Source organism: Anser brachyrhynchus, assembly GCF_964034855.1.
Source record: "Anser brachyrhynchus genome assembly, chromosome: 2".
Classification (NCBI taxonomy): domain Eukaryota; kingdom Metazoa; phylum Chordata; class Aves; order Anseriformes; family Anatidae; genus Anser; species Anser brachyrhynchus.
The window spans coordinates 132,747,936-132,774,032 of NC_137695.1; the positions used below are offsets into that span (position 1 = coordinate 132,747,936).

At 36.5% G+C, this 26,097-nt stretch overlaps 1 protein-coding gene across 4 annotated transcripts in view; it reads left to right on the forward strand.

Moving 5' to 3' along the window:
• The first annotated feature begins 3,868 nt into the window (after positions 1-3,868).
• RALYL (RALY RNA binding protein like) overlaps positions 3,869-26,097 on the forward strand; it is a 421,742-nt gene continuing 399,513 nt past the window's right edge. For 2 of the 4 annotated variants that reach the window (XM_080579001.1, XM_080579003.1), the window contains exons 1-2: positions 3,869-4,044; positions 4,969-5,055. The gene's annotated coding sequence lies outside the window, so the exon portion shown is untranslated. The remainder of the gene's footprint in view (positions 4,045-4,968; positions 5,056-26,097) is intronic. The other 2 variants (XM_080578998.1, XM_080579005.1) reach the window with 1 other exon arrangement.

Here is a 26,097-nt window from a genome sequence, read left to right on the forward strand (position 1 = left end):
TGCATCTGGTGATGTTTTAGCTGACTTCTGGCAGTGAGATAGGAGGATGTAGTAGTAACCGCTTGCAACTAGAGCTCATGTTTGCAGGCTGCTGAGTCATGCTGATGGATCTGTGCAAAGCCAGTATGTTAGCGCTGGACTCCAACTAATTGCTTACTGCTTGCAAGGAGGAAATGTTAAGAAAATGTAAGTACAGCGAAAGTGAAAGTGATGTAAAAAAATAATAATAATAATAAAATAGTGTTTCTCCAATACCAGCACCAGTAGAAAGGGAAGAAAATTGACTAAGTAGGGTGTACATAAAGCAGTAAACTTGTTCCGCAGCATAGATGCTTCAGTGCAATCACTGAAAATCAAAAGAAAAACAGATTACAGCCAATGAGACAATCTTAGCATGTACTTATTCTTGCTCCTGTGGGGAGGGCAGGGGTAGGGTGACACTGCAAAGGTGCAGCAGGATGTGAAAGACTGGGATTGTATGGCATGACTACAAGGATAGTGAGCCCAGAATTAACCACAGAGCACTGATTGTGAAGTATAATGTTTTGGGAGCCTTAGGAAGCATCTCTGTGCTGGTAGCAAGGCACAGGCACAGAAGTGCTGGTTCATACCCTCTTCACCCAGAATTCTTGGATACTTTTAAGGGTAACTCATAATCACTCTGCAGTGGTATTCAGTTGCTATCTTGAAGGAAAAATGGAAATCCTAAAAATAGCCACCAAGCACTTTCTTTGCATGCATTTAAGCAGCATGCCCTGGAAATGGTCTAAGTGGCACTCTTTCCTTCTTTCTCAACTACTTTCTTTTACTTTGTTGAGCACAGTACATAACCAAACCATAACACATGCAATATGGTGATTTTTCCCTCATTTTGGTCCAGCATCAAGTGTACAGCTGCTCTTGGAGGCAACTTCCAGCAGGAGTAGCCAAAAAGTACAGACACTGACAAATACAGGCTTCCTAGGATTCCATGAAAATAGCATTCTCCCAAACTCTCACTTGCTTGTAACCTATTCCAAACACGTATTCTTGCCAAACTTCTTGCAGCTGTTACTCCCTGAAGCTTACTTCACCTTAATGGATTGTAAGCAGAAAACTAACATAAGCATTCTTAAGTGATTCCTTAGGTAAACCTAAGGTTAAGTCCTTAGGAACCCATTTATTTTCACGATATTTACAATGCTAACTATGCTAGTGCGTAATTTTGTTACAATTTCTGAGTCTGGATCCCCCTCAACTCTGTCTCTAGACCTGTTCTGGCACAACTCACTGCACCTCCTCTAGGACTTAAGGCCACTCTTAAACCTCGTACCTTTCAGTGCCGAAATCCAGATTTACCCGGTGTATCACAATGAATTTTTAATTTGCTTGCAAGATACCAAATAACTACGTACACATTCAAAATGAGAACATATATATTCAAATGTTTACCTTATTACCAGTTCTTAGAATCTGCTGAGTAAATAATACTTAAAATATATTGTCAAAAATGTATATATCCAGTTTCCTGTACATGTGTCAATGTATACTTTACAAATCATAACTATTATGCAATTTTGGATTATTAAAATACACCTTTGAACTTTTTTTCTTGTTGTTGCTATTTCAGGAAGACATATGTGCTCAGAATTATATAAACTGAAAAATGAAAAGCAACAACAAAACAGGGTTGTAATTCAGGCCTCTGTGCTGCAAGCATGTTTTGACTAAACAAAACCTCAGCCATTGAACTGTATTTCTTTATGCAGTATCTAACGCTAATCAAAATGGAGCACACCAGCCAAGGAAATATGTTTCCCACACCTGAAATCTCCAGACATGATAGTCTGTGATATCATCACAACATGATTGAATTCATTGTCACATGTATGTAAAATATAGTAAAGTTGGTTAGTTTTCATAGCAAATGCTTTTATTTCTTGTAGAGTTTTGTATTTTTAAGGACTACAATTTTGGGGGGGGGGCAGGGGGGATTAAACCTTCTCAGTTGTACAGCTCTGCTTCTGAGAGCCAAACTTAGCAGGGAGAAAACAAATAAGATTGGTATGAAATGCCAAAACAAGCCTAGCACTGAGCAAGAAAACAAGCAAGAAAACATAACTGTTAATATATTTTATATTTTAAGCTTTGCCTAGTGTTCTTTTCCCATTTCATAAAAGAAGTCGAGAGCAAAGAAGAAAGGAAACATTTCTTTTCATTCTCTGGAAACACTGGGGAAGAGATAGAGGACAGAAAAGAAAGAAATGGTTGGGGCAAAGGATAAAGCTTTGTGTGAGGATGTGAAGAAGGCAAGCTGGTGCCCTCACCAGTCTTTTATATAGCAGGGCATCCTCTTACTGGCCAAAGTAATTTTTATAGAGTAATAACCTGACTGTATCTTCTGCCTCCTGACCCAGATGAAAAGAGACAGGCTCTAAACAAAAAGTGGGGGAGGAAGGAGGGGGGAGGAGGAAGCAGGGAAGTTTTGCCTAGTTACCTCCCTCCATCAAAGTGCCTGGCTTATGGAAGCACTTCTATCCCTCCATTAATTTATCTCATGCAGATGTCTCCCTTGTCTCTTCCTCTTACTGCTGAAGCAGTAGTTAAGTTTGGGGGGGGGGGGGGGGGGGGTTGCTGTGAACATTTTGGGGGCCAGTGAAGTGAGGCTGCAATGTTTTTGCAGGCCGAGGTGGTGAGCTGGGGCCTCAGGTCTTGCTTCAGCTGGAGCAGAACTGCTCTCAGCTCCAGCCGCCTGTTCTGTGCGACTGCTGTGTTTGTTAATAAGGAGACAGGCGAGGAGAGCTAAAAAGGGAAAAGCAAGCATCTTAAGGAAACTCTCGGCAACAGCCTGCTCCAGAATATTTCTTGACTGGTAAGGGAGAAGGGGGAGAGCTGCCATTCAGCCAACCAGAGCTGCTTCGGGGCCACTCTCACATGCTTTGGGGTCCAACCCCAAGCACTTACACGGTGAGGCTGTGGGCAGCTGCCCCTTGTGTCGCCGGAGGGTGCCCCCCCCGCGGTGAGTGCCCCCCCCCAAAAAAACAAAAACAAAAACACTTGTTTCCTTCCCACCTCGTCCAGTTAACTTTCTCGTGGAAAGCCGCAGCCCTGCTAGCAGGTCGGGAGGAGAGGCCATGACACAGGGCAGAGGCCGCGAAACAAAAGCAGGTGGCAGATGGGACTGCTGCTGGTACCTGTCCTTCTTCCCCCAGTCGCACATGCGAATCGCTCCGGCGGGAGCTGGGAGAGCCGCCGCTAACATGACTGCGCGGCACCGTGACTGCGGCCCCAGCGCAAGGCACGGGAACGCCCCGAGACCGAGCGGGAGCCGGGGAACCCCCCCGCGCCCCGACCCCACCACGGGGTGCAGGGGTACCCCTCTGCACACCCCCTAGCCGGAGCGGCAGGAAGGAGTGCCGGGTACCCCATGTTGAGTCTGGAGCTGCAGAAGGTGCACCGCTAACCCCCCCAGGGGGAGAGCCGGGCGGCAGCAGGACCCCCGTGCACGCTCTCCCTTACACACACACACACACACACACGGTGCCCCCGTGCAACCCCCCCGCAACCCCAACGGGAGCGGCAGGAGGGGCAACCCCATCCCTCACACACCGCTGTCCGCCAGGGCACAGCACCCCCCTACCCGCACACCCCCCCAGCTCCGGTCCCGCACCGGCCGGAGGGCAACAGGCGGCCGGAGGCTGCAACTTCGCGCAGCGCCGCCGAGCAACTTGCGCCGCCGCCTCCGCGTGTGCGCGCTTGGGGGGGGGGGGGGCGCGGGTGCGAGCGGCACCTGCCGCGAGTGCGGGGCGCGAGGCGGGCGCGGGGCGGGTGCGGGGCGGCGGGGGCCCGGCGGCCGCGGGGGCTCGGGGCGGGCTCGCTCCGCGCCCGGCGCCGCCGCTGCGCCCTCCCGGCTGCGAGTCCGCCCGGCTGCGGATCACGTGGCGGTTGCCGGAGGCAGAGACTAGAGAGGAGAGAAAAAAAAAAAAGCGCCTCATTCCTTCTTCCACCGCCATACTGTATTTTATAGTAACTCTCATTTTTATTCCTCCCTTTTACTCCCGCTCGGTGAGTACCTTTCTGCTGACATTCTTGTCCTCCTTTTTTTGTCCTGTTTTTTTTTTTTTTTCTTCCTTTTGGTTTTTTGTTTTTTCGGTTTTTTTTTTGCTTTTTTTTTTTCTTCCTCTTTGATTATTGTTTAAATGGATTTGATCTTTTGCTGATGACAAGTTTTTTTTGTTGTTTTTTTTTTTTTTTTCTTAGCATGCAATGGTTACTAAACTATGAGCAAAAGGTGCTGCTGGGGCCGGGAGTCACTGGGAATGAAAAATGATTATATTAATAATACAGACTTGCCAGTCCAGCAACAACTGATATACATTTAGTAGCTATATATCTATATATGCAACTGGTTTTGTTGTGGCACAGAAAAGCAATGTGAAATATGATGCTTATTTTTTTTTTAAAGATAAGAGAAAAGGCATGTTTCTAACTCTTTTTTCTGCAGAGGATTTTCTCTGGTGTTGTTTTATTTTTGGGTGTTTTTTATTTTTTTATTTTTTATTTTTTCGTGTAGAGATGGGAATTGCAAATACATTTTACAGCAGTGTTTACAAAGAGTTTGTAGTCTTGCAATACTGGTGAGAGCCACAGAGCAAGATGTTAATTTTATCATTTTTGTTATTGTTTTTTGACGCTCAATGCAATCAGCAGGGTTTTTTTCTTCTTCTTTTTCAGTTTTTGATACCTGTTTATAACGTGAAACTTTTCTTGCAGCGTGTTGCAGTTACCATTTTTAAATACTTTTTTCCTCCTTAAAGATAACAAACCAAAATATAAAACCAAAGAAATGATTGTTACTTTTGCACATTTTGCACCTTGACTTTTTTATTCTTTTGCCGGCAGTATTTTATGATGGTTATTGTTATCATGATGATGATGATGATAGATATATACATATATACAAATAAATACATTTTCAAATGATGGCAGTGGAAGGTTTTCCTGGAGAATGAAGTGCGGTTTGGTTTCCTTGTCAACGGAAGATGAAGTGAACAACTGAACATCTCCCCAGTGCAGGTACTTCATCTCCTTGTAGGCGTTTCTACACGGTGTAAATTACATTGTGAGATTTTTTTTATTATTATTATTATTTTATTTTTTATTTTAAAGAAATCTACTTCCACGCTTAGCTTAAGGTTTCTGTGCAATGTACGGGAGGTCTGAACTAAGTATCTCTGCCTCGTGATTGCTAAGATGTGTGCAAAATGTTGCACTAATTGAGCCTAGGTCGGTTAAGCTGAAAAGAGGTGTTTTATGTGCTGTGCTGTAAAGAGGGGAAGGCAGCTGGGGAAAAAAAAAATCCAGATCCTTCCCCCCCCCCCGCCCCTTCCCCAACCTCCCAGCCAAAAAAAATATCCCCAAATCAAAACTGGATGAAACCTTGAGATCCTTGTTATGAGAACAAATACTTACAGGACTTCAGACAAGAACAAAACCCTGGCCCTGTTTTGCGGTGACTCGTGTATTTGTGTGTGTCTGCTTAAAAATTATCCATTAGAAAATAGCTGTGAGAGAAACAGCAAAGGAGGCTCCCTCGGAGAGCTGGCTTCTTGCCACATGAGACATATTTTGTAGCCCTGAGGGCAGCAAAACCCTTATATCCAACTTCTGCTCTTCATATTAAAAAGGCGTAAACAAGGCAGCAGGTTGCCTCTTGTGAATTTAATTCATTGGGATGGAGATTAATCAGAAACAGATATTTGCTTGAAGGTGTTTCGTTTTGTTTTGATGATTATTAATGCCACTGGCTGGCAGGGAATGGGAAACTGTTACTTTCCGTGACGGTCACTGAGAGTTCAGGATTGGAGAAGAAACTGTTACTTTTCATTGATAGCACTTAAATGCTTAACAGAGACTGCCCCTGATGTAGAGACAGGATATTGGCTCTCTAAAATACGATTTGGAAAGATTTTTCCAGATGACAGCCTTGTTGTTTTTTTTTCCCCTCTCTCTCCCTTCCTCCCTCTCTCTCTCTTTTTTTTTTTTCTTTTTTTTCTGGAAGGAGTTATCGTGCAATATTATGCTAAAGAAGTGCTGAACGCTTAGTCTGCAGTGTTCTCTGTAGTTTACTTTATTGTGATGGGTTTGCTTAATGTATTTTGTATAAACAACCTCGAAGGATTTGTAACTGATCATAAACCTAAGCTGTGTATTCAGATGTGGAAACCAAAGTAAGTTACAGGGAATATATTTATTTTTCTACCATGATATAGGCAAAAATGTGTGGTCCATTTGTAATTCATAGAGCTATAAATTTATTTGGAAGTTTCAGGCTTCTAACACTTATACGTACATTGCTGTAACTTAACAGCCGCCTTTAAAGTAGAAAGTGTGTGTTAAAGTAGAAAGTGTGTCTTCAGCATTCTCTTGTGCTATTAGTCATGTTGAAAACTAAATATTTAGATAGCTACGTTTCTATGCAGAAAAATATATTGTGTATTTAAGGTGGCTTTTTCCAGCTTAAATGTAATATAAATGTTTAGCACATATTTATACATGGTTTCTGCTCTGACATGATGGAATACTTCTGACAGTATAGCGGGGTCAATCACCCATGCATCTAAAAACCACTATCTAGATATTTCTATGATAGATTGTGATGACTTCTCTGAAATAGTTACAATCTGTTGGGTCAATACTCTACACTTTAAAAAGACTCAGCCTGCTTATTTTTTCATGATTTGATTTGAAAGAAAGCCATTAAAATACAATAGTGATTGAAACTTTATCCTCCACTTCTATTTTTGTTTCCCTCCCCCCTTATTTTTAAATTAAAGTTTTTCTTTAAATTATGTGGATCTGTCAGTAAGAAAAATATTTTTGACATTGCTGAAGCACTGAAATAAAGTAACTAGCTTAACAGTTTCCAGAATAATGTTCCTTTTGTCCTTTCGTTCAATATTGTGTGTGTTGTGTGAGTAATTTTGTACAAGTAGTTGCTAACTGAAGATCCAATCCTGCTCACCTAGTCTTGTCTTGAAGTCTGAGTTAAAAGTTTTAGAAATCACTATTTTCAGCACCCAGATTTCATCTACAAAGCACCTGTTGTCTCAGTAGCACAGTAATCTATTATACATAAATACATTTAATTTGAAAAAATCTGTAACAGAGTTGTATGATTTCATATGTATCAAATCCTTGGGACTAAAAATAGGGACAAAGGTGCTAATTTTGAAAAAGGATACCCCTACCTCCTGCAGTATGTGGGCACAGTAGGATTTGGGTCGGTGGAATCAATTCCAGCTTGGTGTTTCCATAGTTATGCTATGACTAACACTGCTGAAAGCACGTTTGGAAAGCCGTAGTTTGTGTAAAAGACAATTGTTCTTTTTGGAAGGAAAAATAGAAACTAAATCTAATGAATTGCAATGTTGTTTCTACAAGTGATAATATAATTGCATCTTACATTTAGTGTGAGAAGCACTTGTACTGCCCTAACTCCTGAAAGTGATGTGTGTCCAGACTTAAATGGCATCTTCTGTTTTTCTTTACATCTGTTTTGGTATTCAGGTCCATTTAGGAATTTAAGATACATTTTAAAAGGTTTGTAAACTGAAAGCTTTGAAAAACATTTTTTTTTCTTTTCTTCCTCCATAACTAGCTATTATTCACAGTACTTACTAGCAAATAAAAATATGTCAGGTGAATAGAAGTTAATGACTATGGTGGCCAGAGAGCTGGCTCATAAATGCACATTTTTAGCTACTGCAGTGGCCACAGTTGGCAATGGTAGGGTATCTTCTCACATTTTTTCCACATAGTAGGTAGGACTAGAGAGGCCTGTGGTGTCACATCAGCTGTGTTCTGCTGTTGTCCTAGGCTGGTCTTACTTTGTTCAGATTCAGCAAGCTCCAGTCCAGACTTAGCTGGGGCACCATTCCCACCGCAGCTCTTCAAGGGCTGGACAGAACCTCACTCTTCTGGCTGTTGGAAACCTCATTGCTGCCTGAAATTTATTCTCAGACAGTTTGTACTCTGTTTTTTTTTGTGCTAGTGCTGTCCCTAAAACGTGAGATTCCTTCTCCACATCTCTGCTTCCCTCTGCTTGTATTCCCAGTGTATTTTCAGAGAGCAATTGCAGCCCCTTTTTCACTCGAGTTTGTTGGGATAACTGGGTAGAGGTTCCTGTTAGTACTGGCCAGAGACATCCACGCCGGCTCTGAGCAAAGTCATGTTGCATCAGAAACAGGGCATCTGTGTTTAAGCCCTCTTCTGCCCAGACTGATATGTTCTGCTTTCAGCTTCAAACATGTCTGTCCAGCTTCCAACTCCCAAGTTAGCCCGGATGTCTCCACCTGGAGCTGTGCTGTGGACATGCCATCTTCTGGTGAGATGGGCTTTATGCTGTGCTGACCTACCCTTCGCTCTGCCTAGCCAAGCTGAATTTCTCTGGCTAAAGCAGAACAGCAAAGAACTCTCAGGGATTTCTACTGCAACACAGATTTTTAGACTCACAAGAATCTTTCAGTTATTATTTTAGTGTTTTTCATTCCTACCATTGAGGAGAACCGGAATGGGCTTGAGCCAATGTATCAGGGACTGCCTTCTACTAAGAATACATGTGAAAGTTTGCCACAATGCTATTTAAAATAGCTTTTCCTAATTAGTCTCTTCCTAGATTGCTGATATCTTAGCTCTCTTGTCTCCAAAAGCATTATTCTAAAAGCAGTTTCATTCTCTGCCAGTATTTTTTTTTCCATTGTCTGCACTGAAGGTTTTCAAAGATAAAGAGATTAAAAAAAAAAAAAAAAAAAGCTTAAGAGTGTTTAAAAGTGAAGCTGATAGAACTGATAGGTCTTCCTTCAAATAAATGTTTTTTAAATTCACTTGGTCTTCTCAGAAGATTCACTGCACTGTCAAAATCTGGAGCAGAATCCTTGTTTTAAGTACTTACGGAATTTCCAAACAGAAGGCTAAAGATTACTCTTTCCTGATGAAAAATTATGCGATCTGTGACACTGTCATCCAGAGTACTGGATTTAAAACCAGTATGTAGCTTCTTTAAACTCAGATCCTGACTGACAGAAGAAAACAAAATGCTATTTTTAAATGGTTGTGAAGATTACAGTGTAAAATCTTCACCTTTGTTAAGTTATTAATATTATTTTATGATCTTTAAACAATTGCCAGGTTAATGTGACTTGAAAATTATTGTTTCACATATATACACTTTAAAATAATTTAAACCATTTTTTTCTCATCTTTATTCTGTTCTATTTTGAAGTGACAATAATCTCTAAAATGTACTGAATCCTTATAAAAGACGTTTCTTGCAGTTTCAGAGCTGTTTTCTGTGAAATATCTTTGCACAACAAAGTGTGATTTTCCATCTCTATGAATCATCTGCTAATAATTAAATCAAAAAATATCAAGTAGACCTTCAAATTATTATGTAAATCTCAGGTTACTTAGCATGAATACAATGAACTCACTTTTGTCACTGTGATATTCTGAAATAGAAAGATAGATAAGTAGGTAGATAGATAGTCATACAGGTAGTCATTTTTACAGATGTTTTTAGTGTGACAAAGAATTAGACAAAACCTTGCATTAATTACTTATATTTTTAGGGCTTAACAAACACTTTTGTTTAGGAAAAAATAGTTCAACCTTCTCTATTCAGTAAATTTATACAGACGTATTATCTACTGCCATTTGGCAAAAGCTACAATGTTAAATTTCCTCTGTGGTCTCCTCCATGTGACTCCCCAGCTCTGGCTCCTCAGCATGCCCTCCTGGCCCAACAGGGCTCAAGCAACAACCGAACGGTTGTGGTTTCAGCTGCATTTCAGTTTCAGGAACATAGATTTTTGCTGTGGTGTAATTCCTTCATGGTTACTGTAATACCCATAATAATTTCTTTTCTGTCTTGTCTGGAAGGGTTTTGAAGCAACAGAGGTAGATTTCATATGAGTGATAACCATCAGTGGGTATGACTATGGTGGTACATGAGTGGCATTCCCCAGGATTTTTATTCTGTCTTTCAACATTCATGATTGTTTCTCCCAAAGTATCTGAAGCTCTGATTACACTCGTTGTACACAGGTGTCCTTTCCCAGGTGAACTTCTCATGTCACTGAGTAGTGCCTGACTGCTGTGCAGTCTCTAAGCATCCAAGTCAATGTGGAGCTCTGAAAACAGCTGAAATTTTTTGTGGGCAATGCTGTGGTCCTCTGAGAGCTGCTCACAGCCCTTGGACAGCCATAGGTCCAGGCTAACCAAATACAGGCTGTTATTATTTACAGGACAAGAAACCATAAAGGATCCAATAATAGTTATTGTACCTTAATAATTGCTAAATATCTTGGTGAAAGTTGGGTATAAGTCTGCCAAACATGCTCCATACCGACTGCCTTTATTTCATCCTGCTCAGTCACATTGGTTGCTTTTATCAAGATCCTCCCTCTAAACAGGCATGCAGGGTCAACAAAAAAGGGCTGTCTGACACAATTAATGTATTAATGGAATTCTTTACCTGTTTGAAGCAAGGCTAAATTTGCTCTGTAGACAAACATTACACTAGCACAGTACTTCCAGAAAAAAAGGTGTCTCCATTTTCACTGTGTTTTTCATTGAGACTGAACGACATCTTTGTCAAATAGATATAAGATGCATCTTGTTCATTAACTATAATTTTAGGATCTGGAAGAGGTATTACACTACTACTGCATACTTTGGATGAGTTAGTTTTAGACTGACTTAGAATTAACTTGAAGTTTTTGTCTCAAAGAATTATATTTGCATGGTGTGGACAATACCGGTCCTTCTTTCTGTTTACTTCTGTGCAAACAGAAAGTGCAGTATGTTGTTTAAAAATACTAAAATGTATGCTCTGCCCTAAGCATCCTCTTTATTAGAATAATATGAATGAAAAAATGCAAAAATAAAATGTATGAACAGAACAAAGATATTTTTGTGTATCTTTGCAGGCATGGCCTGCTCTCAAGTTTTACTGAATGCTAGCTAACAGCTCTTGTTGGTAGAGGGCGTTATTGTAACTCACTGACAGCAAAACACAGTATATTTAGCAACTGTAGAATGTTTCAGAGCTTGATCTGTAATACAGAATTACTTTTTATAACAGAAAATAACTCTACCTAGCTGATGTATTTTATGGAAAGATCCTTCACCCAGTAAATGTTAAAACAGGTATTATACAACATTAAAAATGTTATATGCAAACTTATACTGCATCTCTGAAATACTGCAAGGTTACCCTAAAGGTTTAATAAAAAATAAACGTCCTGTTTCAGTATGTGCAAAAGGGATTCGTTATACTGTGTTCTAATTAACAAAAATATCAGTTTTACTATCCCACTTCTCATCTTGTATTTGCCACTGATTTCATGGGGTAAAACCTAACACTTGTGATGCTGCACAATAGTCAGTTTTCTAATATTCTCTATATAAATTCCTATCAACATTTTTTTTTTCCAAACTGCAGAAGAAGAAGCATATAGTTATGTTTTCTCCTTTTATATACAACTTCTGGTTAAATGGGAGTTCAGTAAATGGGACAACTGCAAGAATGGCTCTGAAAAGTTTTTCTTCTAGCTGTGCATTTGTGAGTCATAGACAATTAATGTACATTATGCACAATGAAAAGAGAAAGTAGATTTAAATTTTGATGTTATGTCACTTTTGCTTTAGGGGGATAATTCATCAGCATGTTGATGCTATTTTTATTGTTTATTATTTTATGAGAGAAGCATATTGTGTTAATGTTTATCATGGTATGCCCTGCTCTGGTGGGTAACATATAAACAGAAACCTGGTCCTACATATGCTGGTCAAAATTTCCTGTCAAAACATATTTCTTTCTGTAGGTTATGATAAAGTGGATTCACACAAAAGGCTAGATTCATCTTACTTAAACTTGCTGTTTAAAAAAATAGGTTTTCACAGCTAAGCTAGTCATCATTTTATCCATCTAAAAGTTAGTTATTGATGTCTAACAGTCGCTCAAGGCTTTGTAGTCAATGGTGATATATAGAAGCCTCTAGAGAATTACAGATTATATCCCAAGAGAGTCATCTGTGTATAGCTGAGATGAACAACCTTCCTAAAACTCTCTTTTCACTGATGAGTGAGAGAGCCTGGATTCCTAACTTTTTGATGAATAAAGTTGGGGGACATTAACCCCATCTCTCCCCTTTTACCTGGTTGAAATGTCATTTTTTAATGAAATATTTGACTGAAAACTGTTGTGTTTTTTTTTTTTTTAATTATTATTATTGTTATTTTTTCATCACTAATCTGGCCAGAAACTTCATGGCTGTAAGTATTTATTTGAATTTCTGTCAACATCTGCAGTAATTTTTACTGCAGATGCAGTAATTTTTAATGCAGATGCAGTAATTTTTAATGCAAATGTTTTTTGTTTGTTTGTTTGTTTGTTTTTTTGAACAGTTTGAATCAGTTCTAGACTACAACAAAATTTTCAAAGATTTCTGTTGGGGCCAAAATTTCATACTTTTTTTTTTTTTTTCCATTGCTTCACACATTTTTCTATTTACAAACTAATTCTACAACCCAACCCTTCAGTGAGTCCCTCACAGAGTACTACTCTAAAATCCAGAGATTTCAGTTATTGTTTACAATCATGAACATGAGAAACCTTTGAAAATAATTGAAAGATAAGGATTATGTGGATATCAATTAAATCAACTACTTACAGTTTCTTTACATATGTAAATGTATGTAGCTATGTAGTCACTGTGTCAAAATATTATCAATAGATCAACAAACAGCAGAAGATCTGGCTCTGAAAAAAGCTTTTAAAACATAAAATAGCAAAAATAATACTTGATGAATGGAGGTGATCCATGCGACTTTGGTTAAATATTTAGATATTAATGTCACGCCATTAATATCCTCATATGCATGCTTGTTATGAAAGATTCCAGAAAAAAATCTGTATTTTTTGAATATCCAGACAGAATTTATCTTTCCCTCTCTCAGATAATATTAATTCTAGGAATGTTTGGAATTTTATAAGATTGAGTACCTACATTTGTAGAAATCAAGGATTTTTAGACAAAAATTTTTAGACAAAATTTATCTCAGTAAGTTGGTTTATATCCATCCCAGAACTTTGCCATTAACAGGATGCAGAAGAACTCACCCATTTTTTGACACTTCCCGTTATGTTATGTTATGTTATATATATTATATTATGATATATTTTACATATTATATTATGATATATTATTACATTGTCCTGTTTTTCTGCACTGTTAACAAAAGCTACCATGTCATGTTATATACTTCACCACATCTTGATCTTCATCTCTGTTCCTTGCTACGTATTGGGATTTCTACCTTAGGTTTATGTACTATTCCACAAAAATACATTGTCTGAGCAGTATCCACAACAAACAAACAACAATAAAAATAACAGATTTACAAATATGAACTCCTTAGCTGACTTCATGAAGCTTTCAACTCTTTTCCCAGTTTCATTTATGCACAGTAACATTTCTTTATTTCAGTCATGCGTTTTGGATCAGAGTTGGGAGTGCAGTGTTGTCACAGCATTATAAAGGTCTCATTACCGTAGATTGTCAGGACATAAAAGAGCACAACTGAATTTCTTTGTAGGAGTAGGGTATATAAGCCAAACTCTGCCATTGATGTCGCTGGGCCTAACTGTGACAGCTGCTCTGTGTGAGTAGGTAGTCCAAGGATGTTGAATGAGGGATATTTGCTCAGGGACACACTTATGAAAGGAGCAAATACAAGAAAAATAATTACAGTTCAATTTAAGGAAATAAATTATTTCAGGAGTGACAGGGTTATTATTATTAATTATTTGATGCAAAAACTGTTATCCTGTGTATTGTGACATTTCATCTCAGAAGTTTTAATACGGGTTCAGATAATCTTGACACTTGGTCACAAATATTAATATGTTTTAAATATTAATCATAATCAAAATAACCTGATTACTCTTTACTTTGGAATCTTTTAACATCAAAATATTCTCTGCAAGAGAAACCTATGTCACAGTGATCTGCAGTTACAAACTATGGAAAGCATATTTTAAAATGTTGGGTAAGTTCATTTGAATTTCTGGATCCTTTTTATCTTTTATTTGTAATGTTTTTTTATTTCAGGCTTGCTGGACCTTCCATCCTGCTCTGGACCTCTCCCCTGGCGCTGGCACAGCTAAGAAGGATGAAAGAAAAGGAAGCAGTAGGAAAGGGGTGGAAGAGGGGAAAGGACTGAAAAGAGAAGCAGGAGGGGCAGCAATAGAATTAGAGGAAAAAATTCCCAGCAGTTCAGTTAAGGTTCCAGAGAAAGGGACTGTTTGCAATCCCTGCTCCTCCTCACCTTCCATTTGGGCTCAGCCCCTGTCCCCTCCACTGCCTTAGCTTTCATCAGCACTACAGATATTTCACTACTTCCATCCTTCCTTTTTTTTTTTTTTTTTTATTAAAGAATAAAATCAGAATAAAATCTTTACAAATATAGCACCCTTCTCACAAATTATAACGTAACACTATTCATGCAAGTGGTTCTTGAAGCAGGATGGGTTTTTCTTCTAGTTAAGCAGACTTACATGAAAGTAGAGAATGGTTTCATGCATCATGATGACAGAAAAAAAGGTTATGTTTCTCATTCTTTTTATACCCAAGGTTAACCCCCTTCAAATCAGTGTGCACATGATTATTTTTCAGTTATTCACCAAGGTCCAAATATCAGGCTTTCCATCAGCCTTTATTTACTTATCATTTTTTTCCACTTCTTTCAGAGCTTTACTTTCAGGATTCCATCTTACTCCCCATTACCTTAGTGGGAGTATAAATTGAAAACTATTCTTAATTCTTTTAGTTAGTTTGAAATTTACAGTGTACAGTTTCGTAGGCTAAATACCCCAACCAGAGTTAAAAAAAAAAAAAAAAAAAAAAAAGGAAACCCATTTTTTTTTTCTGCTGTGCACTGAGACTGACAGACAGACAGGAAGTAGGGACCCTGTTGCTCAGTGCTGGTTCAGCACGTTGCTTGGTCTCATTCCTCCTGGCTGGAAGGTACCCATATGGTGAAGGTGGAGGAGTGCTTAGTTTGAAAGCACTCTTTGACCAAATCTTTTTTAGTCCTTATGTGTGTCTGCCTTCCCACAGCTATTCTCACCAGGAAGCCCTTCCACCTGACAAGGTTGAGTTAGGAATGTTAACAGAATGGGTGGATCCAGTAACTGGTCTTTCTAAGAAGGAATTTCTTAAATGTAGAATTTAAACTCCTCCTATGTCTTCCCTGTACCGATCGTACTAATAAAGAAAAGCCAAAAGGTAGCAAATGAGCCAACACAAAACAAAACCTGGTAACAAATTTAAAGATTTTGTCAAATACTAAATATTCCCAAATACTTCTTATATACTATAATCACTTATGATAGTTGAGTGAAAAAAAGAACTGGTATCTAACCTTACTGATGCTGGTCAAACAGGTCCAGAGCAGAATGATCAGGTCCAAAAGGCTGAAATATTTTTATTATTATTATTTTTATTTTTTAATCTTAAAATGACACTTAAAAGTACTGTAGGCAAAATTGTTAAGTGTTATGCATATCTAGATACAACAGGTCAAACACAGACATGCTATTAAATAAAAACAATACATAAAACTGCAAGAAAATAATGACTTCTTTGGGGGACTTTAAGTTTAAGGATATGTTAAATTTTATTAACATTTAGGATTTTCTTTTTACATTTTCTCAAGATGCACTATAAACACTGACTGTTGTCTCATTACCTGACTAGAAACTTTAAATTTCAGTTGGTATTAAAGTCTGCCTGAGGTGTTGTTGCTGCAGTTTGTTTAGATTTTGATTATTTGTGCCCAATGTGCCCAAGTTTATGTGAGTCATAAACTTGAAAAGTAGGTTTCTGATTTCAGCAATTTATTCAGAGCCCCTAAATTTGGTACTTCAGTTCTCTGGGCAGTATGTTCAAAAAGCAGGCACCTCAGAAGAGCTCTTTGGGACAACACAGTAAGGTACCTGGCTGCCTCTGGGAACTGTACTGGGAACTGTGGTTCCAGTACAGGGAACTGTACAGGGAATCACAGGGAACTGTGATTCCAGATGGATGTGGTACATCCATCCCCCTGCTTCACCCAGGGAACTGCTTTCCACATGTGAGGGATTTGTAATGGAGAGGGTTCACAGAAGACTCTGGGGAACTTACAATCTGAGGTGGAGCTTATTGTTTGTAAGGCAGGTAACACTGGAGCAGGCAATCTGGTTTCTTCTTTGAGATTTAGACCAACTGTACCAACCCTGAGTCATTTTAAGTCAGTTAAGGGAAGCCTACATTAACTGTAAGTGACTTTATTTGGCATAAAGACATGCAATGAAGCTTGCACTCACCTGTTATTGAAATGCAACGTAGTGCATCCCATGATACAGAGTTTGGAACAATTTATAAAGGGGAGAAATCTGACTTTCTTACTCTTGTAAGTAGTTATTTTGAAGCCATTGGTGCTGGTGAGATCATTAAGACTGCCTACACAAGACGAGGAAGGAGCCTTCGAAAAGGATCTGAAGCAGAGAGATTTCAAATCAGTGGGTGGAGCAATGATGACTTCTTTGGACTGACTCAAATTCTTCACCTTTTCTTGTTCCCACCATACTTTAATCTCTACCACAAAATTTCGTAGATTTTAGCTTTGTGGTTTGCTATGCAACTTTTCTCCTTCACAGTGCAACAAAATAATTTCACATAGCGATTGCCATCTCACTTTAAAATGTAACTAGAGTATAATCCATAATCATCAATTTCTTTTATGACCAGCTGTTTGCTATTATGTTTTACAGCCTTGCAGTGCATCAGTAAAGTATCTTAATGGAAGTGGAGTAATAGAGTTGGCACCTTCGAAGCTAGGAACTTCCTAATGAAAACTTTGAAATCTTTGATCCTTTTCTAAAAGAGTAGTTCTCTAAACATATATTTATGATCTACCAATTTCAAATTAAATACTTTGTGACCTATGGAATGTGATATAAAATACATCTTATGGTATTGAATGCTACATGTAACATGCAAGTTTTAACCTAAATTACATTAGTTTTCTGATATTAGACTTCTTCTGTGAAATGGAAAACAAGATTTCCAAATTATGATACTCACTTTTTTAACTACTGCTCACAGAGAGCAACAATTATAAATACTTCTGAAAATCAAGAGAATTTTGTCTCTCTGTACTAAATGCAGAGTTAAAAGCCTGATCTCAGCATCTTTGTTGAAGTCTTGCTGTGTGCATAGATTACTAAATAGGATGGTAATCTCTATTTGGCTTAGAAAACAGCACTGTAGTGGAAGCAAGGCTGAATGGAGAAAGCCATCATTATCAATGAGATACTTCATATATAAAATATATTTTAAGTAAATATATTAAAGATGAGGCATACCAGGTACACTAAACATAAATTGATTAGCTTTCAGTGCAGTAAGACAGCCCAGGTAAAAACAGAGAGTTAAGTACTGCTTTCACTTGGAGGTTTCCAACAGCATTTATGTAAATCCATTCAGAGTAGGCTGAGACACTTTTACCTGAGGACATCATTTCTTGGTTGACTTTTTATATCAAAGATGAAAATTTGTGCATTCTATTTTCTTGTAATGGTCTATCTCTCCCAATCCCACGTATTTTGAATAGTACAAAGAATGTGCTGAAGATGCATATATGAAACTGTATCCAAATATACTCCCTGTTTTGTAATTAAGTCTATAACCACTTTGTTATTGATTTCATTGTGAACAGGATCAGTCTTCCACTTTCAACGCAATAGGCTGTGTTTCACATGGAACAGGGTATTAACTCAATAGAACAGACAATCGGATACCTGGTGAATCAGTAGTCTTAGAGATGGAATAATAAAAATCTGATTAAATATATAAAATGCAAAGTTGTTTTTTCCTAGTAAAGAGATGGTATATATTTGTTCTGGTATATGAGAATTGAAAAAAAAAAATTAGAAAGCTTATGGATTGTGTCAAACTCAAGGTCCAGCTAGTTCATTATTCTGTTCCTGCTGGTAGTAAAGAATAAGAAAGAAAGAGAGAAAAAGAGAAAGATAGAAAGATAGAAAGAAAGGAAGAAAGAAAGAAAGAAAGAGGAAAAAGGAAGCTAATTTCTAATAAAAAATAAAATAAAAGAGTAGATTACCAGAATAATGATGCAAGAATAAACTATACAGGCCTATTGTTTATGTGTAGCTTATTTTATAGTTTATTAATATTAATAAACTGATACCTTGTACAATTGGATATGTATCAGAATGGATCACACTGTCATACCAAAAAAAGTAAAAACAATATCTATTAATGACCATATCAATGAACAGCTACTTTATATTCTGTAAAAAGCAAACAAAACCATAAAATATATTGTAGAAAGTATGCTTGAAGCAGAAACACTTATTCTTTTTAAAATTAAAATATAAATCTTAATTTACAATATATTTGCAAGATGATTTGCAAAGAATACATCATAAAGTTGGTATTGCGGTTCTGATCAAACTACTGAAGTAATTTCAGAAGACAGGAAATTGTCATTTCCTAAATTCTAGCACTTTTTTTTTTTTGTATTTCTTGACTTTACCAACCTATTTAACTTTTTTCAACATAGTGTTTTTTTTTAGTGTATGATCTATATTTACTTTATCAAGGGAGATTACATGTATGGACATAATATGAGATTTCATTATGAAATATATAACAATGATAGTATAAACAGACATTTATGAAAATTGTTTTGGTTTATTGCCTTGTAGTTTCTTATTGCCCATCATGGGCTTTTGCTGAAAAGATTATAATTTCATTTTACAGAAAATAATAAAATAATGCATCTTTCTGTAAATACAGTGAATGGAATTTTGGTTACCATTGAAAATACAAGGAAATTATCATTTTGCAATACCTTAAAAACAAGCAAACACACAGACAAGAGAGTATTTCTTGTTTCTTGGTTATTATTTTTTTTAATATATTCTTTTGTCACAAGAATGTATATTATATTTTTTGTAATCTAAGCTGACAGACTAGGTCTGCCTTTTGCATGTTCTGCTACAAATAGGAAAGTTTCCCACATTTTCTATTTGCAGCGCTGTATGGTGAAGTGAGACAGTAAGATTGTAAACCATGGTTTAGTCATATCAGTATCACAGTAGGAACTTTGGGAGGAAGTCCTTTGGTTTCTGTGAACTTCAACTTGCTATATGTATTTGCCTGTTTAACATAACAGTATCATTTCTTTAAGGATTTACCATGTTAGCCAAATTTAATCTGAGAATTATAAAGTCTTTCAGCTTTATGAATGTTTATCATTTAAGTAATGATAACATAAGAAAACTGTTTTTGACTTGTGTTTCCACAGTTCATAGGAATCCAGTCATGAAGTAGGACTACCAGTGTATTGGAAAAAAAAAAAAAAAAAAGTGCTTTTCTTTGAGCTCCAACCTCAAAGAAAAAAAAAGTGCTTTACATGCAGCTTTCAATAAATGCAGCACCATGAATACTCAGGATTCTGGACTCTGTGGTGGTATTTAGTAATAGCATTCCCCCCCCATCCGTTCCCCCCCCCCAAAAAAATGCATATGGTATAAATATTAGATACTTTGCAATGTGAAATCATCTGTATTTACATGTATTAGCTATATGAACTCAGTGAGTCCCAGTCTCTCACCAACTATAAATTGAAAATGTAATCACTAAAAATATTCCTATCCATTTAAAAGTATTCTTTCTTATTCTTAGCAATTTTTATTTCATGCCATATATTTTATATAAGCCTGCTGTTATACTTGAGATATGGTATCATTGTCCTTGTATCCTTTCTATAAGTCCCCAGGTAGTTTTTCCACTTAGAGATTTTTCTTATATTACTATCTTTCTGAACACTTTTTACACAGCTCAACCTAAAAAAAAAAAAAAAAAAAAAAAAGGTCTATCACAGTGAAATCTTCAGAAAAATTCTACAGACAGTTTGTAGGCAGAATTTTAAAAAGACATGCTGCTAATTTTGATTTTCAAATGAACTGGCTTTCATGGAAGTAGGACATGGAAGTCCCAACAGAGAATCTATGAGAAGATGCTAAGGAGTTACTTCATATAAGATAGGATCTTATATGATTTCTTATATGGTATAAAATAAGATATACATTCCTGTTTATTTACAACAGAAACTTTTTTTTTCCCAGCACCATGTATTTGGCCACAACTGAATCACTGAAAAATAAGATAGTTGTTTCCAGAAGCAAGTCTAAAATAATTTTCTTTCAGTGAAACCAAATATTAGCTTATATGAATACATGGAAAGATATTGTGTAGTCTGGTGTAAACACATATATTCATTTCTGTGCTCCATGTATCCATGCTAATCTAAAGCATGCAAGCTCATCGGCCAGGGACTGATGTGGCTTTTGGTTTAGGATTCCTCTTGGTGGTGCAGAAACTCATTCCTGAGGTATGCACTTCACTCCTGACAACCTCCAAACATATTTCAAGGTTTCATATTGTAAATTTATGTCTTACATGATCACAAAATCACATATGAATGAATGCTACAACTCACCAGTTTGTCTTGGATTGATATATAGATATTTAGTGGACAAAAATTAATGTGCATAAGACAAGTATTGCATTTTCAGGAAAATTCCCTTCATATCTTATTTTACAATACTATGTTGAAAATTGTTGTAGCACCCGATAAGATAAAGTTTGACTTAATGTAAATTGGTATTGATGTTTTCTGTAGTCAGATTTTCATCCAATTACTAAAGTCAGACCTAACTAGTTAGTAAGATTTTTGAAATTCTAGATTAATCTAACTGCTATAAAGTGACATCTAGAATTGCCGCTTTTTGACATCCAAAATTGTATGCCACATATAGCTAAAATTTAATAACATTTGGGATGCAGTTTAAAATCAAATCTTTGCAAAATAGATTAAATCAGAATTCTGTTTTGTTGTTGTTGTAGCTGCTGGTGGTGGTGCTGGTGGTTTTTGTTGGTTGGTTGGTTGTTTTTTTTCTTGTTTTTTTTTTTTCAAAAAAAAAGTCTTACCATCATCTGACTTTTTATTAATGTAAAACACTTTGCTAAATTCCAACACAAAGTATTTTCCCCATCTTACTATAAAAACTAATTATAAATTAGAGTATTTTGGATTGTGGTGATTTCTGGGCATTGCATAGAAAAAGTTTATAACTGAAAATAATTGTTTTCAAAAATGTGGTACAAAAATGAACCTTTTGATTTCAATATTTGTGGTTGTTTCTGGTTTTAGCTAGTATTTTTAATGGATTTTTTGTTTGTTTTTTGTTTGTTTTTTGTCAAAATCACATTATTTAGAAAATTGAAAATGAGAAGTTTTTTTGTACACAGCAAGAAACAGTCAAAAACCAGAAAAAATATCGAAACAGGCAAGGTGCTAGGCAGTGAAAGAAACAGAGTATCTAAAGGAAGGATGTGCATACACAACAGAAACAACTAGTGCCTGAAATATCACTATGATTCCCCTCTCCTACTTTCCTCTCTGCAGCATTTAAGGTTAAATTTCACTAGGACTTAGATTCCTTCTGTCAATTGTACATGTCCCTCTACAGAGCAACTAGCATTTCTGAAATCTTTTCACTAATCCTGCAAAATCAAATAGAAATAATCCCATAACTATATAGTAGAAAGCAGGAAGGCTACCAAAGCTAACGTTTTTAAAGGTTTTGTTTTGTTTTTAAATTTAAAAGTTACTGTAACTTGGATATTTTTAAACATGGTGACCCATACCCCCAGCTGGTATAAATTGGTAGGATGTCTCCGTTAAATCAACGGTGAATTGATTACCTCGTTTTATGCTCATAACTTGTTTATAGGAAATGTAATGGGATTTGCTTCCTTCTAGTGAAAAGTTGTGGAAAATAGGCTAATTAATTCCGTAATGGGAAGATCATTTTAGTCTTTCTGCAGAATGACTGATGGATCTTTAAAAGTGTTGAGGTAATATATGTGTATGCTGTATGTGGAGGGTGGAGGAAGAGGTTGGTGATGTGCATGAAACATGCACAGAAACCATGAACTCAGACACCATCTTTTCAACGAAAGCTGTTTAGCTCTAGAGCTTCTCCTTTGCATTTTGAGAGGATTTAGAAGAATGCATTATTCATACTGAAAGCATAGTTAGAAAGTCAGTTGTCTCTGATGAAGGGTTGTGGGCTCAACCTTGCATTTTATTTTATTTTTTAATCCATTTTATGTTATGCACTACTGCAGAAAAATATCTTGTGGTTTGAATAACGTATTGATTATAATCAATCAGACATTTTATATAGACTAAGATATGCTCTGCTTTGGAAAAATTGTATTGACAAATTGAGCATATTAATGGATCCTAGAAATTTTGTCATGTAGTTAGACCCACTGAGGTCTTAAAATGTAAAGAATGCTCTATAAAAGTGCTACCATTCAATAACCCAATTCTTAGATTGATTATCGGAGATATAATGGAACATGTTATTACATTAAATCTTGAGAAGGGTTAAATAACACAAGGTTTAAAGCTGTACAATCATCAGATATTCAGCTGTCAAAACATCATTTTTCTGATTGTTCTGCTTTGGACTAATAATTGCAGTTTAGTTTGGTAAGTAAGCTTTGAAGCTGGTATGGCTGAAAGTAGCTAAAGAATCACACAATGTTGGATGCAATTTTAACTTTGTGATAAGATCTTTTCAGGAAAAAAAAGGGGGGGGGGGTCCCTTCTGATAAAGAGAAAAATATTTATAAATTGTAAAAGTCTCTATAGAATCAGAACTTATTCCAGTGCTATTATAACAATTCTTTTTTTTCTCTTCTTTGTTTTAGAAACTTTTTTTTTTATTATTGGTATGTGTAATGAGCCATAGTTAATATATGCTACTTAGCTTAATCTCTCTGAAACTCAGCTTTTCAGTATGAAAGAAAGGGGACAGGAGGAGAATGAATACAGACAAGGGATAAAACCTGAAAATATATTCATGGCACCTGAGCCTCAGCTGTCATTTCATGCATAAAGTATAAAATGGGACAGTAGGTGGGATTTTGCTGTTGACCTTGTGGTGTGAGCATATCACTTAGTCTTTCCAATTCTCTTTGCTCGTTATCCAAATTACTTTGCTAGCTGGAACCACATATCTTCTTGTTGATGTATTGCAATGAAACTGTAATTTTATAAAAGAGCTGTGCAGTAAGAAACAGTAGCAAGACAGATTCTTTACACTTTGTTGGGGAATCCCCTTGCTGCTGGCAGCTCTGCCAAAATTGATAAATATGAATCTTTACGAAAATATTGCAACATCCTCGAAAACAAACAAAGGGCAAAAAATATTTATTTATTTATTTATTGAAAGTGCTATGCAGAAACTTTGTGAATGTGTGAACAGGAAAATGTTATGACCGAGCATTTTTACACCAAGCTTTATTCATCTCTATTAGAATGTGCTTTTTGGGCCCAAAGAAACTACACTTAGTGAAGGGTTTCGAGAGTCAAAAGAAAAGTATGTGGAGGCCTGATTTGCACTCCTAATTCCTCAGATTATTATCTCCTTTAATTTGTGCGAATGGCTCCCAAAAAGGATTTTAGGGATGCATTAGCAAAATATAGGACATTCTGGTCAAAACATTTCAGGATCTTGGCATGTTCTATTTGGTAGATTGGTAAGATATGGTTAGAGGCTCCAGCTGCTGTTAATTTTCCTGTACTGGGGGAATCTTTAACTGTCTTAAAAGGTGTTCTCTTCAGTGCTACAGTCAGTATTCTCTGATCATTACTGAAACTGTAATATCAACATGTAAACACTGAAAGAATCTAGTTCTTCAAATTGATTCAGAAATAAATGGTATGCCAAGTACCTTTGTTTATTAAAAGGAAAAAAATAAAACAAAACTTTCAATCTGCTGGATAATAATGAAAGTAAAGAATTAATAAAACCTATGGCTGATAGAAATATGGTATAAATATTCCTTATTGTTTCCTTTATTTTTGTTTTAGTGAAATATTGAATAAAATGTCTCTGTCATGCATGGTTCCAATAATTACCTCTTAGTTGTTTCACCAATAAATACACATGTGGCAAAGGAATCGGATATTTAGATTTGATGATTGTTTTTTGTGATAAGTTCTGTAGAAAGTGTCCTTAAAGCTTTTTTGCTGGAGATTTTAGTCAAACTTGAAAAGAAACCCAATTCATGTGTCCTAAATAACAGTTTTCACCATGGGCAGAGCTAGGTTTGCAACTGTCTACATCTATTGACTCTCACAGTTTTTCTGATGCTTTTGAACAATGCCTTCTCTGCCTCATTTTTCTTTTCCATCACTGAAATGGGAATAAAACCCTTCCTTATTAAAACTATGACTCATATGTTGAGTTATCCGTCACTCTGTAAGACCTAAAAGAAAATATTTTAGCAGCTATGTTTTCAACCACTGTCACAAAGCTGTCTATAAATATGTTGAAAAGGTAGCCACCCACTCTGGTAATCCTACAATCTGTTCTGGATGTGCTCAGCCAAAGGTCACTCAAATCAGTAGGAAGATAAAAATATATGGCTGGAGCGTGTGGAATAACTTTACCACTCATTCTCTCCTTTTTAACAAAGCCCTCATAGCTAACAGTATTCTCCTTCAACATTGGGGACACATGCTCTGAAACAGAGAGGGAAAAGAAAGTTGCAATTTTAAAAACTTATTTCTTCTGGAATAACACATTAACCAGCTGAGACTTTGGTGATCTGATTAGTTTAGATTAATAGATAGTGGTATATTCTCATACATATCAGTAATAGCTTTTGAAAGTAAAGCCAATGAATTATTGTTGTGTTAGAATACGACACTCTCAAGGGAGAGGCTTTGAAATGAATCAAAGGTAGGTTCTTCTCATGTTGAACCTGTTTCTGAATTTGTTTCTGATCAGCCAAAGAAGATGCTCTCCCAGTGAAATGAGGGACGGATTTGTCTGATTAGGAAAAATACAGTGACAGGCAACCAAAATTTTCTTACATACATATTTAAACAAAAGTGTTAAACAATACACTTCATTTTGTCACCGGAAATATTTTGTTATGAGATGATGATTCATCATTGATCTTTGCTCTCTGCCGATGGAGCAGATCTCCTGGGAGGAAAATATAATCTATATCTGTCTTATTTGTTTGACAAGCCAAAAAAAAAAAAAGTCAAGAAGCAGAGTTCTGCTTCTGTTTCAGTGATTTAAAGTACATTTTCTAACTTTTTATTTGAAGAAGCTGTTTGTAAATCTAGTCTAGAAAAATGCTGTTTTTATAAGCTTCAGGAGCATGTTTCATTTGGAGGGAATGAATTATTCCTTGCCAACAGACAGCTGTAAATACATAAAATGTTCAAGCTTTTTGAGGCTTGGCTCAAATGCCAGCACAAAATCAATGATAAAAATCAATTCCTTATATGTGCAGTACTTTACTTAATCATTTAAAAAAATTATTTCAGTGAGACATAGAGGGCCAGATCCTGAGCAAATTGCCAAAAATATTTTAGCTTCTACAGAGTTGTATTGATTTACTCCCACTCTAAGTCTGGGCTACTGTAGAAACTAAATTTAATTTAATTGTATTTTTTAATGTATTTATTTGTTAGTACTGAACATCATTGCTTTTTCCGCAGCCACAAAAGTGGATTACATTTGTGGCAAATTCTTTACATACATAAAATATGCAGTTGTGGAAAAAAATTGCAACTGACATTTATGAGCTCAAGACTGAGATTTCCATTTCACTTTGTGTTATTTATAAATCAAATTCATTTCTAAAGTTATACCACTGATTACAGCTGTTAATTTGCACGAATGATTAGGACACCCTTTGTGAATTAAGGTTTATAAAATTGAAATTGCAGGAACTATGATCTTTCAGAAATATGCTTTCTATGTTGATTTGAAATAAATTCAGATTTAATAATTTAGGATAATTAATTTAGTATCACACCAATATATAGTATAATTATCAAGTATGTCTTAGGAAAATACAGAGCTAGTAAAAGATATCACTACAG